Below are 15,175 nucleotides of genomic sequence, written 5' to 3'. Positions count from 1 at the left end.
GGCCTGTCTCTTTGGCTTGTACCTGGGCATCTTCTCTCTCAGTCTTCACATAGTCTCACCCGTGTGCCCCCTTGTGTCTGGGCCCAAATTCTTTTAATAAGGACACCATTCATCTTGGATTCGCACCCACCCCAATTCCTTCATTTTAACTTGATTAGCCCTATAGAGACCTTATCTCCAAATACAGTCACATTCTGAGGTGCTGGGTGTTAGGACACCAACATATGAGTTTTGTGGGGACACACTTCCTCTTGGAACACCCAGATGATAGAGAAGTTAGAGCCAAGGAACTAACCTCTGACTAGGAGAGAAGCGAGCCTCAAATCACAGACCCCTCGGACGGCAGTGCGGCTCAGCGGTCATCTGGCCCTTGTCCTTATTTTATATGTAAGGAATTGAAGGTCCAGACAAATACAAGACACAAATACATCACATGTTAACTTTTTCCATTGAGGGTTTAATTAACTTTCGAATATCGAACAAATCAAAAACTTTAAAATGATAATCTAGCCAGAGTCCCTCTACTGACCTAAATCCGGGATGGGAAGGATAAGCCACATCCAGTACCCCCTGCCTCATGGACACCCCCCCCTGTGTGGCTCTCCTGGGGCCTGTGGAACCCCCTTCCACAGAGGGAGTCCCTCATCACTTAAGGCCTCAGAGACAGATGTCGAAATAAACCTGTTTCATTTTAGATGTTCCTCTCTCAAAGAATTTGGGCTACATGTTGCCCCTCTCAGATTATAGAGTTTTATTTCTATGAAAAAGCAAAATGAAGATTCACGTTCTACTTCTTGTAAGGAGTTTCAGAAGGACCTACCTCAAAAAACAAAGTCAAATGTAGCTCCTAAAACTCGTGGCAGACGAGTGCAGACTTGCCCCTGGAAACCTGGAGCAAGAGAGTACCCAGGCCCCGAGCGCTCCCGGGCCTCTCCCCGCGCCCACCGACTGCTTCACGCACTCGAGAATTCCTTTCTGCGTAGGCCAGGCTTGGCTCCCGGCTCCCGGGCCTGCAGATTCCCAAGGAACACCCGGGCCCACGGGTGTTCATGGGTCACAGAATTGTGAACTGACCCCTTGTGCCCTTTGGCTTTCAACTTGTCAACATGGGGATTCCCTTAAAAAAAAAAAAAAAAAAAAAGGAAGGGAAGAAAAATCACCGTGCAAAGGAAAAATGTGAGCTAAGTTTTTCCTTTGGAATCTTGGCGTGCGCGTTTAGCTATCTTCAATCTGGCTTTCGCCAGACACTGTGCTTTGAGCAGGCATGGAGCAATCTGCCTTACACTGTGCTGCCAGAACATTCAGACTTGACCTTGTAACACGCCTCCTATTCCAGTCATGAGCAGAGACAGCCGTCAGGTCGGCCGCGCCAGACGCAGCATGCTGGCTGCGTGGGGCAGCTAGAGAAGCCTCTAGAACCAGGAAGCAGAGCTGCTGGCTGACAAGGGCATACACACTGCACACCGGCGAAGTCCCCGAGTTCACCTCCCAGCTGCTCTATTTCACTGGGCGCTGGAGTAGTAAGTCACTTGACCTCTTCCTGCCTGAAGTCAGGCCAGCTGGAAAATAGGAGGTCCATTGAAAACCAAGAGTTGCTTCTGGAATGAACTTTGTCCCCCCACCCCACCCTCCACCCCCATATGCTAAGAGACTAAGAGCCACAATCCTATAGGAGCTAATGAATGTTCGTTTTCTCCACAAAGCGCTCTGTCCTCAGGAAGAGAGCCTATATTACACATAATTCTAGGTCGGTCCATGCCCCCAGGCCCTCACGCCTGCCCGCGGTCCCATCTAACCTATCACTGAGTCCGCGGAAAGCAGCCTTTGGGAGATGCGAATGGAACCGGTAGGAATAGGCACGTTCCGGCGGATGTGGGTCAGTATTCTTAACCTGTGCCGTTTTTCAAGCCGAACCACCTTATGGATTTCCAGTTTTCTCTAACACTCTCTTTGGGAGGAGGTTGTCTAGCTGTGCGTTACAGGAATCCTCTCTAACTCACAGCTTCTAAATACAGGCATCTTCTAACTTCTTTAAAGTACCCTGCATATCTGTGATCCTGTTCATGGTAAAAAGCCTAAAACATCCATGTCAATTAGTACAGGGTGTGCATAAGAAAAGTTTTCATAAAGGTTGGAAACCCAGTAGGATGGGGTACTGTACTTTTTGGCATCTTATTCTCAACGTGGCATCACTACTCTGACGTTTTGGGAGAAGTCTGGTAATGATTTCGTGGGCTGGTGATGTGTGCAGCATGGTCGATCCTTCTGACTCCATTATGGGACTGCCATTAGAGGACTCTAAATCTTTTGTGTTACTAATTTTTTACTGACCACAAACTTCTTTACAGCCACCCTATTTGCTGCTTATGTCGAATTTACCATCTCCTTTCCTCCTCTGGCATACTTTCCTATTTGCTCTCCATTTTTGATTGAAAGTTAATGAAATTCTATTCCAGTGCATATTCCCAAAAGATAATTCACGAACCAGGTGTGTGAGATAGGCGTGAAAAAAAATCCTTTATGTTAAACAAGTTGGGAAATGCTTTAGCTCAAAGTGTCACACAGTACAGTGGTATTTTAAGAGCACACTAAGGGTCTGGAAGAATACTGCAGTTTTTAAAAGTCAGCTTATCTTGGGGCACAGTCGGTTAAGCATCTGACTCTTGGTTTCAGCTCAGGTGCTGATCTCATGGTCATGAGACTGAGCTCCGTGTCGGGCTCCACGCTCAGCACAGAGTCTGGTTGGGAGTCTCTCTCTCCCACTCTCCTCCCACTCGTGCTCTCTCTCTCTCTTTCTCTGAAATAAAGAAATAAATATTTTTTTAAAAAGCCAGTTTATCTTTGTCGAACCCCACATTTCTCAAAACTATTTGTCATGAAACCTTTATGAAGTAAGACCTATTAATAGTTGTGGAACTAGTGTTCTGGAGATTACACTTTGAGAAACATTGCTTTAATGTGTCATTTTCCCCCCATTGGAAGAGTTGCTTTCCTTCCGCTATGGTTCGATGTTTGGTCTTCCAAGTGGCTCATGTATCCTGCTTGAGGAAAATGTAGATAATGCAGATAATTAACATTTTGAGAGATAGAAGGTGGGGGCAAATAACATTTTTAGTAAAATAATGAACAAGGAATCATCTTTCAGTTTTGCTCATGCTCCTTAGTTACATCCCCCTACTTCACGAGAAAGTGGAAACCATTTTTAAGGTGATATTTAAATAGTCTTTACTATTATTTGGATGCCTCAAATCAATTCACGACTTCCATGAAGACTGGTGCTCAAATCAGATTGGGTAAAGAACATCCGCCACATTTCGTCTGTGCTTGGTTCTGCAGTGGGGAGCTAACGGTGGCAAAATGGAGATCTCCTGTTGTTCGGGTAAGGTTGGCGGGTGGAGATAAAAATGCTCAGCTCTTGAGCTTGAACTCAGCCTTTGCACACTGGGGTACCTGTGTTGTTCAGCACACTAGGGGGAGCCGGAGCCATAACATTTTACTCAGGAAATCCAAGGTCTTTCCAAACCTCATTTCTTTCCCACACCTGCTTATTTTCCTTCCGTGCTTTAGAGGATTATGGCCTCTAGTGTATGTAAAACACAACATGCACACCGTGCACGCAGCCTATTATCTTTCCCAAGCTGTATGACCTGCTCCCGTGTTGTTGCCATTATTTTTAAATTACTATAGTATGTTTAAAAATCAGTCTTTATCAGATCATCTTTCTTGAGCGTGTTGTATAATTACATGATTGAAGTTCTGATTTGATCATCGGGAGTTGCCTCCTGTGGTGACTTGATGGTCATAATAACCCTCAAGCAAGACCACCACCGCAGCCATAGACTAAGTACAAGGTGCGTACGGTGAAACAAACAAGGATGTAGGACGAAGTTAAGAATCCCACATGGTTCTGTCAGCAAGCCAGTCCAAGCTGGAAAAGGATTCAGATAACTCTCAGGTCAAATATTTTTAATGTATAAAAATTGATTGGCATGCATAGGAGCTTGAATACGGAGAAGGTGAGAGATCAGTGAAGACTTGAACAGGGAGGAGGTTTCCTGTGGAATTTGTTCCAGGGACAGTGGAATTTGTATTAAAAATAGCAGGGCAGATCTAAAGCACAACAAAGATCTGACCTTGCGGCAGATCTTCAAGAAAGGTATTGTACCCTGTTTGTGCAATAGGAAATAAAGTCCCCATGAAGCTAAATAATGAACCTGTGATAGCCCACCACGTGACAAGGCCAGGATGTATATCCAAAAAGGCGAGATTAAACTGAGCCTGACTGCCAAGGATTTTTAGAGGAAATTGTTATTTTATCCTAAGGACAATGAGGAGCCCTTAGTCATTTCAGAATAGAAAAGAAACATGAGGAAATCATTTTTTTTTCTAAATCAATTAGCAGATGAGCTGATTACTCTCCCCTTGCCCACCCAGAGCTCTTCTGCGTTCACTGCCCTTCTTTGCAGGCTCTGTCTCCCGAGACACTGAGCTCTGCGAATTATATCATCTGGGCTCACTGCCTGCTGTCTCTTAGTTGGCTTGGCCAATGGGTGGCATGCAGAAAATGGGGAACATCTGAGAGGAATTCGGCCTCTGACTATATAATGGGTGAAGGAAAGCAAGGCAAAACTCTGTTAGTCATCTCCATGTGTACCCAGGGGTTGGATGGGGGTTGGCTAAGAGACTGGAGAAGAAGGACCAAAGGCAGAACTTCAAGATGGCTCCATGACTGATTTCCACCAATTGGAAAATAGTGCTCCACACAAAGGTACTCTGTGAATATTTGTTGAGTTGAATGGACCAAAAGGAGCTAAGGGAAAATATAGCATTAACTCAGGTATGCCAGCATGGATAGAGATGCAAGTGATATAAATGAGCAATGGGAGAGAGAGTTGCTCTAGTGGGCAGAGGATTTCAGTTTGAGATGTGTGGGTGTGTTGAGTCCAATGAGCCTGCTCATCCCTTCCTGGATTTCATTGTCCTCAGAGGCAGGGTTCCTAATGGGCATTACATCGATCCCCTCAGCCCTCTGTGTGGCCATAAGCAGCTGGGACTAGGTCCCAAATTCCCTCCAACTGACACCAGAGTGCTATTGTACAAATCTAACAATATTCTAGATGTGCCATTGTATGGGAAAAAAAGAAAAAAAAAGGTTGGGAAGACCAGCTCTAATTTACTCTACCCAAGATACGCAGTTATTGGTTTTGATTTTTTTTTCTTAAAATGGGTATTTTCTTTCCAGATCCTGCAGTTTCTTTTCTTTTACACTAATTATCCTTTGACTTCCACTTGAGCACAGACAGACATCAGAGCACTGATTCACTGTCAGTAAGGGAGCCTGGCTCATTTTTCTAGCAAGGATGATGGATTAGAAACCTGCCTGTCTTAGACTGCTTCAGACCAGTTTGAGTGGAAAACATGGCAAAAGTGATGGACCTAAAAGCAGATCTCTGACCTCAGGCTCAGGAGCACCAGCCTCAAACAAACTGGCCAACCATATATCCCAGGAAATGTAGGAATCATTTATTACCTTTCTCACACTGAAAATTATTAACCTGTATGTCTAGAATCTCCCTTTCATGGAAGTGATTAAAAGATAAAGGGTTTCCATAATTATAAATATTGCCTAGTATTGGCCAGCTTAACTCTGATCGATGTCCAGGCTTTGGTTATCTCCAAAGAGGGTTTTATGTGTAATACTTGGCATTGAAATATATATGCTAAAATTAAAATGGCTTTAAATTAATATTTTAGAATTCATAAATGAAAAATAGTTTATTTGATTGGATAGTTTAGGAGTCAGGTAAGATTTTATTTCAATTGGACATGCTATGCTGCACTTTTGAGTTCCAGACCATGTGTTAAAATGCTTTCGAATATGTTGTATCAACTCTGTGGATAGACAGCTATGATAGATTTGGAAACTGAGGCTCAAGGAGACTCAGGTGGCATAGTAGCTGAACTGATTCTAGAACCTTCTGATTCCATTTCTATTGCTCTTTTGCCTAAATTATGCCTCCATGGCCAATGTATAAGAAATAATTTTCGTGTTCTTTCATTCATAGAGGTACTTATCACATAATAACTACAGGGCTCCCTTGTGAGTCGATGGCAGGGTAGCACTTGAACTCTTAGCCTAAGAGTTTGATTACACGAATAGAAAACAGCTGCTCCTCATCTGGGGGCATTTCTGAAGCTCTAATTCCAGACACCAGCCTCTCATGGGGAGATTCGACCAGAATAAGACATATTTTTTACCTGCTCTGATCTTTACTGTGTTCTACCTATCACTTTTAGGGCAAACTTTAGTTTCAAGGAAGTTAAGAGAAAAATGGCAGTGAAGTTGGATTACGGATGTAAACTTGGTTGAGAGGAACAATAAAACTATCCCCTTTTCCCGTTCCTTGTAAATAACTCTCCAAGTCTTGGGGACAGCGCATAAGAGTGAGGAAGGAGAGGGGAAGGGAAAAAGAAAAGATGCTGGGAATCAGGCTCCCCAGGCTCCCCCCCCCCCCCCCCGCCTCCACTAACCTCCCTTCCCAAAAAGACTGCCCTTCATTTCATCCCTGGATTTCCAGGCACTTAATCCACTTGATGGTCAGGTGCGATAGGAGACATTTGTGTTTTCGTTGTAACTTGCACCGGGGCTGTTAGCAAATCCAGGCCTCTAGCTATTTTCTTGACTCTGGCCAGAACACTAACTTGAAACCCAGAAGCACTGCGAGGGCAGAGGCAAGTCACTGCTGGTTTCCTCTTCTACACACTCAGACCCAACAAACACCCTAGGATCTCAGGGACTACGTTTCCATTTTGCCCTCTTTTCTCTCTCTCTCTTTTTAAATAGCATAAAGAAAAACATACTATTCAAAATTAAAGCGATTTCACTCTATTACCCCCAATATGCCTCTCTGATCCAGTGATTGATAGGATTTATGTTACCTTGTGAAAGTGAACATTAATCAAAGGTATCTGATTTGGGGATAGGGAAGGACTTTAAAGGTAAACACAATGGGAGAAATCACAAAGAAAAAAAGAGCAAGAATTGCTGAGTCTCAAAAAAAAAAAAGTATCACAGTTTAAAAACAGGGAGGGGTGCCTGGGTGGCTCAGTTGGTTAAGCAATCAGCTCTTGATCTCATCTGACTCTTCAACCCAGCTCAGGGCTTGATCTCAAGAGTCATGAGTTCAAGCCCCGCATTGGCCTCCTCGCTGGGCGTGGACCCTACTTAAAAAATAAATAAAATAAAGTAAAATAAAATAAAATAAAGATAAAATGGGGAAATGTTTGTGGCAAAAATGGCAGAAGAAAGATTGAAATTACTATATAAAGAACTTATATAAATCAATAAAAGGAGTAAATGTGTGCAAAGAACATATTACTTCTCAGAACTTAGCTCTGCAAAAGGCTAAGAAGAGAAAATGTTTATCTTCATTAATAAAGAAATTTGAAGTGAAGCAATGTGACATTACTGTTGGTATTTCAGTGGCAGACAGAGTTAAGTGTCCTAATGCACGGGATGAACAGAGGGCATGATGAAATAATCCACTGATGGGAATAAAATTGGTATGTTTTTAAAAAGTAGTTTAGAAATTCATATCAAAACCCACAATAAAATAAAACTTGACATTCTCTCTAGTTTGAAAGCCCTGCCTGCCGAAAGTGCTGATTTCATAGCTATCTCATCAAATCCCAAATCTAGAATCTTCTAAATACATCAGGCATGTAAGATCAATCTAGAATCGTCTAAAGACATCAGGCATGTAAGATCAGATGACTCAAAATCTCAATCTAAAATATTGTGATAATGATATCTGTTGGCTTCCAAGAAATGTGAACATATCTTTTACTTGAATTAGAGTACGTAGGTTATAGTATGTTGATTTTTTTAAAAAATCTAGGTCTCATTATCTTAGAGTTGGTTTGGATGTGAACTCAAAATTCTTTCCCGCTGGCTTTACCACTCTAACCAGGCTCCAAAGTTGGAATTGGCTCCATTATGGCCTGCTTACCACATTGTCTGGGGCAGGCCGTTTCTAAACTCAGTAGAAACACGCATTTGCCAATAGAAAATATAATTTTCCATAGGATACAGATAGAACTGGTTTTGAAGTTGGAGCTTTTAGCTCGGATGAGTTATATTTTAATTAAGCAGGTCTTTTGAAATTTCACTATGTCAAATATTCCTAGAATAATTAAGCCATGCCCTGGTATTTCTAACTACTTTCATTATAGGTAAGCATTGTTGAAATGGAATTGGCTATGCTATGTAGAGCACAAACTCCTCTGTAAAGTTGTTTATTCTCGTGGAGAATCTCTACCAATTTGCTGAGATTTTCTCTTTAGCAGAGCTCAGATATCTTCAGGTTGCCAAATTAACAAAGGGATTGTTTTCTAGCTCATTGAATTAGAAAATATGTTTATCTTTCATTCACTTGTAAATTTGTTATCCCAAGCATCACATTCATAAGTGAGAGAAGTGACCTGTAATTTTTATGGTTATAACCAGGGTGTGAACAATCCCATTATTGTTCGTTTCTACATAGAACCAAGAAGACAATTTCCACCTCCTAAATGAACAGAAGCAGCTAAGGATCTGCACCAATAATTCCCATTTGTCTCTGCTTTTTGAACTCCCTCTATCCTACACAGTGCCACACACCCAGAGCCAGCCACCTTCTGTGTCAAGAAATATTGTCGATTTCATAACTTGGGTCAAATTTGATTCTTGAATACTTAAAAATAAACTTTTGTTAATTGTGTGGACTTGCTGGTTTCAGGTGCCAGAAATCCAGCTCTAACTAGTTCAGACAAAAGGGAAATTTGTTGGAAGAATACAAGGTATAAATCAAAGGGAGAATTGAAAAACTAAAATGCAAGAAGGACAAGGGTGAGTTGGGCGCACAGGGGACTAGAACCGGGAACTATGAAGTGTCTCTCTGGCTCTCTCTCTCCTTGCAGACCAGCAGGAAGTGTGTCCCCCCTCCCCTCTTCTAGACCTCCCTCACAACTTCTGTCATCACAGAGGAACTGGCTGGCTCCTTGCTAGTTACGGTTCAGAAAAATCTTGAGAAAAGACAATGATTGATTCAGCTGAGTCAGGCCCCCACCCCCGCACCAATTGGAAGACCAGGAGGAAGATTCCTGTGGTACAGATCACGTGATCCCAGAGACTGGTAAATGCTGTGAATGAACAGCCACCCAGAAGAGTGACCACCACCCTGTCTATCTTTTTAGATTTGTTTTTGAGGGCTCTGCCCAGTATTTCCATTATTGGTCACAATAAACAGCTACTTTTGTGAAAATAAGCTGGTAAAAATATCATTTTTAAATTGGGAAAATATAACAAATTCATAGAAAAAAATTAAAATACATCACAAATTCACCACCCAAATGGAAGTATTACTTACATTTTATTTTTTTTTTAAAGATGTTATTTATTTATTTATTTGAGAGAATGAGAGAGAGAGAGCATGAGAGGGGGTTGGGTCAGAGGGAAAAGCAGACTCCCTGCTGAGCAGGGAGCCCGATGCAGGATTTGATCCCGGGACTCCAGGATCATGACCTGAGCGGAAGGCAGTCGCTTAACCAGCTGAGCCACCCAGGCGCCCACTACTTACATTTTAGTGCATGTCTTTCCGGTCTTTTCTATATATGTATACTTTCCTATATGTAGTGTATCATTGAGCTCATGTTAAATGTACAATTCTACATTCTGCTGTTCATTTAAATGTAAAAAGAATACTCTCAATTACATCTTATATTTATAAATCCCTTTAGGTCAGGGAATCTATGACATCAGATGATCTGTGAACTTCTTGAATTTATATGCAAAATGTTGTAGGTATAACCACACTCTGTGTATTTCTCTTGGGAAGGGGTACATGCTTTCACTAGATTCTCAAAGTGGTCTGTGACCAAGAAAAAGGTTAAAGGCATTCCAGTTTCCAAAGCACTTCCACACAAATTGCAATAGACTCATAACTGATGCGTAGTTAATATTTTACTTTTAACCAGTCTCAAGTGATATATGGGTTCATGGCATGTGGCAAACTATAACCTGTGAATGCATGAATTTGAATCCAAATGTTCAAGCCCGATCCTTGTGGGTGAGCCTTGCTGGTGTCTAGCATCTTAGCTCAGCAAAGTTCCCTCACCCTAACTTGAGGACTACTGCTCTTGTAAATATTACCACAGCTTGTTTGAATGCACGGTGGGTGTTAACGCTGAGGGAGGCTGAGTGGGCAGGGAGGGGAGCCCGGGAGCCAGGGTTCTAAGGAGGAGAGATTGTGAGACAGAGTGTAAGCTCTGAGGAACGTGTATTTTCAATACTGATGGTGAATTCCAGAGGCATGCATAGCATGGACTGGCCATTTTCGCTTAAAGCCACTTCACCACCTGAATCACTAGGGCTCCTAGGCACTGAGCTTGGAGCAGTGATTTCAGGGAAAGAGCATGCGATAGTTCACAACCAAAAGTGGATTTTTCAAGAAAATTATCAAGTTCACCTCTCTCAATTAAGTTAACTAGCCAACAATTATTCAAGGTTCCCCTCCCTGGTGTATACAACTTTGGTGGATTTAACCCTCCAGATCCCTCCTTGAGTCTGCACTGGCTGAACTTATAGGATCGTGGCCAACTTTGCTTTTCGGGTTGTGCTGCCTAGTGCTCTCCTCTACCTCACAGAAGTCCCATTCTCTGTTCCTACGCACATGTCTATCTTTTTTTTGAGTTTTCCAACTCGATTGTGTTGTTTCACTGGGATAGCTTTCACTCTCCACAAGAACTACATTCACCATTTGAACTTGCCTTGGGTCTGGCATTGCGTGTTAGCCCAGGGGAGCCCGGGTTGGGGGTGAACATACCCAGGCCGCCGCCGTAATGGCGCCTTCTCAGGAGAGCCAGCTCTTCTCCACCTCCTTTGTGTCATGGCATCTACCATTTAAAATGCCTCCGTTCAGTCCAATCCATTCCCTGATTTGCCACATTGTTAGGTGCTCTGTCACAAACTATCACTTTCCTCAGGAATGTCAAGCTCCATTTCTCAATTATAAAATTCTATTAAGTTTCTCAAGGTTCAACTCTGCTTCTTATCGTTTGATGCTCAGTCAGCACATGTGAATTTAGAGTTTACCTTAATGAGGGAAAAAATATATTGATCAAATATGTTCTCTGCTACACAGAACACAACCGGACCAAACAACTGACAAAATCCAATGGTGACGACTGGGAATTATAAGGCAACTCCCTGTAACTTCAACCTGGTTTTCAGACAGTCTCCCCTGGACCTTTGTTTCTTATTTTTTGAATGGTACAATTTCACCAGGTCCTCATCAAAATGTGAAGAGTAATCTTGAGATTCTTCGGTAAAGTGCTTAAGTTTTTCCCAAGAAAATGACCTAATATCAAATAAGAGCACACTGCTAAAGTAACTTTCAGTTCCACTAGGACTATATTACAAATAAACTTGCCCTTCCCTAGTATTGAGTCAAAGAATTATTCTATACAGTAATCGGGGAAGGAAGGAAGGAAGAGAAAGAAAGAAAGAAAGAAAGAAAGAAAGAAAGAAAGAAAGAAAGAAAGAAAGAAAGAAAGAAAGAAAGGTTTTGAAAAATAGTTGCCAGTGATTAATTTTTTAAAAAAGCCTTCAAATGTCACTTAATTCCATTTCTATCAATTTAATTGCTTATTTTATGTCAAATGCCCTATTTCTGTTTTCTTTATTCACTAATTGGATATTTTCAGACCTAATACTGCTATCTCACAAAATAGCCTTCTATTTAATAACCAACTCTAAGACTATTAGTATGTCATAAAAATTTAGTCACCTTATCACACAACAAATGGACACTGAGTGTAATCCAATATTTCCAACCAAAAGTCTATACATAAATGTTGCCACTGGGCTCTGGGTTCTTGATCCCTAGGCCTATCCCACTTTTTTATTTTATTTTATTTTATTTTAAAGATTTTATTTATTTATTTGAGAGAGAGACAGAGAGCATGAGCGGGGCGGGGGGAGAAGCAGAGGGAGAGGGAGAAGCAGACTCCCCACTGAGCGGGGAACACAACGCAGGGCTCAATCCCAGGACCCCGGAGATCATGACCTGAGCTGAAGGCAGATGCTTAACCAACTAAACCACCCAGGCACCCCAGACCTATGTTACTTTAATTTTTTTTGCTCAGTATCCAAATTATTTATGCAACTTTGTTATGTAATAGCAAAATAATAATAATAACAACAATAATAATTTACCTGGGAAAGTAAATGCAGATGGAAATATTTATTCATTCATTCATCCATTCATTCATTCATACTTATGGAAGCCCTACTATGTGTGAAGCGCTGTGCTAAACCTACAGACTCAGCAGTGAGCAAGGTAAAGTCTCTGATCTCAAGAATCTAACATTCTGGGCCGAAAAGGTACTCAGTTTCCATTTTCCTTCCTGGATTCCATTTCTTTCCCAGATAAACAAACAAGCAAGATAATCTGATAATGATAAATATTATAACAAAAATAAAACAGGGTGACATGACAAAAGATCATTGAACTGGGGTAGGCTTTAGTTAGCTATTCAGTCTGTTCAAACAATTCTTACAATTTCGGGATAGATTTCAAGTAAACTATTCCAGAAATCAGGAAAGAGAAGTATTTTTTTAAAGCTGCTTTTGTCTAGATTTTTAATGGCTGATTTCTATTTGAGTTGCTTTAAGTGGCTTTTCGTGATGTAGCTGGAGTAAGAGACTCCCAGTTTCTGCTCCCTTTCAGAGACTGAAGAAAACAATCTAGGAATCTAATTCCATCTATACTAATAATCGGAGCAGCTCCTAAAGGACCTGTGGTCACTTTCTAACCAGGCAGCCAGGAAAACAAGATCCAAATACCATTCCGCATTACAATTGCTCGCTTCCATAAATGCAAATGGAAGGGGAGAAAAACCTAGATAATGTACAACAGGGAGTGCTTGTCTACTTCCCTCCCTGTGAGTCTCCTTTTACTCTGTTCTGGGAATCCATATATTTCCTAAGTGTCAAAAGGATGCAAGGAGTAAAAAACCAAATATAAAGCAAAGTAAATTTGATCACAATTGAGGTTTTAACTCATTAAGGTTAATGGTTTCTTCTAGGCGTCTTTCATCAACACTTCTGTATCAAAGTCATGTTCCCCTCAAGAGAAAAAGAAAGATCAAAGAGCAAGAGATATTGTTGGTCTTAATTTGGAGACCAAGGAATTCTAAATTCTTCAACTTTTTTAGCTTTTGGGAAAATCTATTCTCTTTTAGGTGATGCTTATAATTCACAAGAGTGAGTTCATTTGCGTGAAAACTGGACTCATTAGTTATGAGAAACAAGAAATGAGTAGCTCATACACACAGCGATTAGAGGGCACAATGCCCAAAATATACATCCACACCTGAACTACCACCTGCATTTGGCCTTACTTTACCATATCAAAATCAGGGACCTATATAGATTTTTTTTAAGATTTTATTTATTTAGGGGTGCCTGGATGGCTCAGTCGTTAAGCGTCTGCCTTCGGCTCAGGTCATGATCCCAGGGTCCTGGGATTGAGCCCCGCATCGGGCTCCCTGCTCCACAGGAAGCCCGCTTCTCCCTCTCCCACTCCCCCTGCTTGTGTTCCCTCTCTCGCTGGTCTCTCTCTGTCAAAAAATAAATAAAATCTTTTTTAAAAAAAGATTTTATTTATTTGTTTATTTGGGGGGCTCATGGGGGGGGAGATGCCAAGGGAAAGAGGAAGGTGCAATAAGCTGGAGAGAGAGAGAAAGTGACAGTAGCTTGTTGCTAGAGGCCTGACAGGACCGGCACTGCCCTGCTCAGCTGCTGAGGGATACTCCAGACGTCTTTTATTTAAGCATTCAAAAAATATGAAAAGCAAAAACTGGAAGAGAGAAAATCATTTAATGTGGGAATCTTACTCTATAAGAACCAAGCAGGTAGGTCTAACAAATCGGGCTTTTCCCCTGCTCGGTGGTGTGTGGAATGATTTACTACGTCCATAAAGGAAATTAAAGGACTCGGAGCCGAGAGACCCTCCAGGGGCCCGAAGCCGGGATGGTGCAGACAGGGCGGTATTTGAAGACGTGGCTCTGAGGCCGAGGGAGTGCACGGCTCGCAGCTGCCCTGAGTCCACGGGGGACGGCGTTCAAAGAAGTCGCGGGGTCACTGGCAGCTCTGTCCCACGGCTGATTAACACCATGGAATGTGAAGTCAGCACGGGGAGCTTGCCGATCAAGCTGCAGATTTGCTCCCTGGGTCCCGATCGCAGCGCTTTCTTCAGGGGCAAGGCGGCTGTCACTTCTTAACGCGACCCCATACAATTTCCTGTCTCTTGTCAAAATTAGCAGAACGCTTGAAATAGAATGAACGTGCTCAGGCTTCACCATGATCAATTAACTGTGTAGAAAACAGAATAGAAGTAGTTTCGAAGAATCTGGACCGATTTGCGCATTCGAGCCATGCAAGAAACCAGATACTTGGAGAATCCAGAGGGGAAAGCGGAAATCTTAAAGGAGAAAGAAGCTTCAGCCTAGGGAAGGGATGACCTCTCACTGAGACGTCCTCAGGAGTCCTAGTTCAAGTTTAGCGTCACCTGGGAACCAAATGCGCTGTGGCAGTGACTCCTACGTCACAGTTCCGGCACGTCACCGAGACCGCGGGCGTGGCCCTGACGTCAGAGCTGAGCTATTCTTAAACTCTGATGAGTTACTTTGGATTAAGCAGAGGTCCCAGGTTTCGGGAATTTATGTAACGTGAAGAAAAAAAAAAAGAAAGAAAAAGAAGGAAAACATGGAACCAAAATAGAATGGCCAGGGGTTTTTCTTCCTGGTCAAGTCAAAACAAAAAGAAAAAAAGACAAGAAAGGAGGAAGAGGAGGAAAGAATTACTCTATACCATCATGATTTTGAGGGAAAAAAAAAAAACGGACAGTTTAACACCCCCCCCAAAAAAACCTAAGAACATAGTCTTCAAATTAAAAAGACATGAATTTATATTTATGAAAGAAGTCACTCATTCTTATTTTCTCACAGGCAGGCTTTGAGGAACCAGTGGGTGGACTAGCATAGGATATGGGCTTGGCATAACACGAGTTCGAACCCTGACTCTGCCACCTGCTTACTAACTGGGCCAGGCTGCTTCCAGTCCCCACCGCTTAGC

The sequence above is a fragment of the Zalophus californianus genome, chromosome 7 (assembly GCF_009762305.2).
Source record: "Zalophus californianus isolate mZalCal1 chromosome 7, mZalCal1.pri.v2, whole genome shotgun sequence".
NCBI classification, from domain to species: Eukaryota; Metazoa; Chordata; class Mammalia; order Carnivora; family Otariidae; genus Zalophus; species Zalophus californianus.
The sequence above is the reverse complement of the archived record's forward strand: the minus strand, read 5'-3'. Positions refer to the sequence as shown.